The sequence below is a fragment of the Pinus tabuliformis genome, chromosome 8 (genome assembly GCF_031772625.1).
Source record: "Pinus tabuliformis cultivar Carrire ecotype Pingquan chromosome 8, CPIR1, whole genome shotgun sequence".
NCBI lineage: Eukaryota > Viridiplantae > Streptophyta > Pinopsida > Pinales > Pinaceae > Pinus > Pinus tabuliformis.
The window spans coordinates 1,147,823,702-1,147,827,318 of record NC_142294.1 but is presented as its reverse complement, the minus strand read 5'-3'; positions in this window follow the sequence as shown (position 1 = coordinate 1,147,827,318).

Here is a 3,617-nt window from a genome sequence, read left to right as displayed (position 1 = left end):
AAGCATAGACATTGGACAAGTATATTTGTATACTTCTGTTTTAAACTGAAACAAATCCAGGGCTAAAAGGAATGGATTGATTGCACTATTCATCCTTCTATAACTTTCCAACATATGCTGGAGTAAATAGATTGTAATTGGGTAATTTTTCTAATTGCAAACAAGAACATACTTGTGTATTGGCAGGGTGGTTACGAGGTCCCTAGAAGTGATGAATTTAATTTTTCTTGGTTTTATATATAGTATTAGGTTTTTTCTCATGCTTTCTGTGAATGGCACGGGTGAATTTTATCCTACACCCACTAGGTTATCGATATGTAATTTTGGTAATTTTTATTTCAAAAGATATTTTAAAGAAATGCAATGATTTCATTTGTGTATTCAATAAACACAAGATTTTATAATTGAGTAAAATATTCGCCATGCCTAGTGAGAGATTCGCCAAAAAATTATATATACATATCATATTATTGATAAAATCGCCTTCCATTTTTCCTATATACCATGGAGTTTCGCCCATTTATTATACATGTAAATTTAGGGGGGGTTCTTAAAATTTTCCCTAATTCTCACAGAGGAAATGATAGCACATTATGAGGATACAAAGAGCAACACCTTCTTTAGAGCAACACCACAACAATTGGAAAGAGTAAAAGGGCTTTGTGACATACTAGAAAGTAAAATTATGGAAACAATGAATTCTACTCCTCACAGCTATGAAGATGGAAGTGTTGTTTCTCCTAGCCTTCCACAACCTACAAGGGTTACACCACAACAATTGGAAGAAAAAAGAGAAAAAGGGCTTTGTTACAATTATGATAGAAAATGCACTAAAGGTCATAAGTGTGTTGGGAAAAAATTATTTTACATAGAGTATGAAGAGGAGAGAGAAAAGGATCAAGAAACATCAAAAGAAGAGGATATACGCCAGGATCCAACCCCAGAGATAGAAGAAATGAATCAGACCATATCTTGTAAAGCATTGGCAGGAATTACCACTCCTCAAACTATCGAGATAGAAGGACATATCAAGAAGAAAAATGTTCAAGAAGTGAAAGATCACATCGAGCATCAAGAAATGAATCTGACCATATCTTGTAAAGGATTGGAAGAAATTATCACTCCTCAAACTCTAAAGATAGAAGGACATATCAAGAAGAAAAAGGTTCAAGTGGTGAAAGTTCACATCGTGCATCAACAACAAGTTCTCCAACTTTTAAAGGATAATGCCACTTTGGTGCAAAATCAAACGAAACAACAGGTAGATCAACATCGTAGTGAAAAATGTTTTGATGTAGGTGATTGGGTATTTTTACTGCTACATCTCGAAAGATATTTATGAGAAGCAAATGTTGGCAATACTACATGCACTTAACAAATGGCGACCTTACCGAATGGGAAGACTCTTCAAGGATGAGGATTTGGAAGCATTGTTTTGTGCTATTTATATTATCCAACCAGATTGGATAAACGAAGCAAGGGATGAATCGAAGAAGGATGAAGAAGTATGGCCACTTATTCAAAAGTTGCAAAAGATCCCAATTCAAACAATATTGTCAGGAATTGAAGAGGAAGGAAAAATCATATTGGAACGTGGAGTAGTCACAGAAACAAAAACCCAACAGCTACGAAATCAATCAATTTCAGAGTATCTCATCAAGTGGAAGAACTTACTCGCTGAAGATTCCACATCGGAGGACAAGAAGTTTATACAGAAGCATCAAGAACTATTCAAGTGTTGAGGACAACACTTTTTGAAGGAGAGGGGCATGTTAGGTCCCTATACTACTAGTGTAACCCCTTATTATTATTAGTACAACCCTCTTATTATATTGATGTACCCATGTAGTGCCCATATTGTTACTGTTGTGCCCCATAGAAGCCCACTATTGTTATTATTGTGCCCTTACATTATTATTGTTATGTAGGCTCTGATTATATAATAACCCCTTAGACTCCTATATATAGAAAGGAGGTCTTTTCATTTGTATCATCCAAGAATTGTTCATTTATGTAATGTAAAGGAGGTTTCCCCCTCGAAGAGGCTGAATTCTAAGGCGTTGATCTATCTTTTCTATCTTTTCTTGAGCTGGTTTCATAACACTAGGAGCCCTGTAGTAGATGTGCACATCAATGGCACCATTGTCCCACACACTCTGATTGATCTTGGGGCTGCTATTAATGTGATGACCAAGGACACCATGCTCAAGCTCAGCCTCCAAGGGTCATTCAGGAAGACAACAACAGTTCTGCAACTTGCAGACCATTCCACAGTCACCCCTGAGGGAATTATGGAGGATGTGATGGTCTCCATTGACTCCTGGGAGTACCCTGCAGATTTCCTAGTTCTCCAGCCTAAGGCTAAGCTTACTGGTTACCCTCTCATCCTTGGGAGGCCATGGTTGGCCACAGCTGATGCTTACATTAGTTGCAGAGTTGGGAATATAACCATCAAGAATGGGCATATGTCTAAGCAATTAGTCCTATACCCTCCTACTCAACCTTCTCTAGAGCATGATTTACCTTTATGGTTGGAGGAGGAGGAAGAAGATGAGGCTTATTCAGCCCAACTTTATGCTTTGGAAACAACCATAGGAGGAGGACAGCAAGATGAGGATGACTTAATTGAACACCTGTTCCAAAGTCCAACTCTTAGTTCGTTACCATTAGAAGAAGAAGTAAGGGAAACATAGAACAATCATCCAATTGACTTATGCTTGGCCAATTCCAACCCACTCTATGTCAAAACCATAGAATTTGGCCCAAAGAAAAATTTGAAAATTAATCCATCTCTTTCTGCTCTTGAAGAGGAAAAGCTATGTAACATGTTGAGAGAAAACCCGGAAGCCTTAGCTTGGAGTTACAAGGAAATGAAGGGAGTACACCCCTCAATGTGTACTCACCACATATACATCAAAGAAGGTTGCAAGCCAGTCTGAAAACCATAAAGGAGGATGAATCCAGCTCTTAAAGATATATTCAAAGAAGAACTGCAAACACTGCTAGATGTAGGATTCATTTACCCTATCTCTGACGGTGAGTGGGTCTCTCTTTTAGTGTTAGTTCCCAAGAAAAATGGTAAGTGGACGATTTGTGTCGATTACAGGGAGTTGAACAAAGCCACAAAGAAGGATCATTTTCCCCTACCATTCATTGACCAAGTGTTAGATGCCCTGGCAAGGAAGAAGTTCTTTTCTTTCCTAGATGGATTCAGTGGGTACAACCAAATCCAAATCTGCCCAAACGACCAAGATAAGACCACATTCACCTATCCTTGGGGTGCTTTTTCCTATAGGGTCTTTCCTTTTGGCCTATGCAATGCTCCTACCACTTTCCGGAGAGAAGTCTTGAGTATTTTTGCTAAATTAGTACATGATGCGGTGGAAATTTATATGGATGATTTTACACCTTATGGTTGTGATTTTCAAGAATCCTTGGCTAACCTAGGCAAAGTATTGCACAAATGCATTGAAATGAACCTGTCTCTCAGTCCAGAAAAATGTGAATTCTTAATGACTGAAGGGACCATGCTAGCTCATTCAATATCTCAACAAGGACTGCAGGTAGACCCAAACAAAATAGCAATCATCCAAAGGATCCCACCTCCTCAAAAGCAG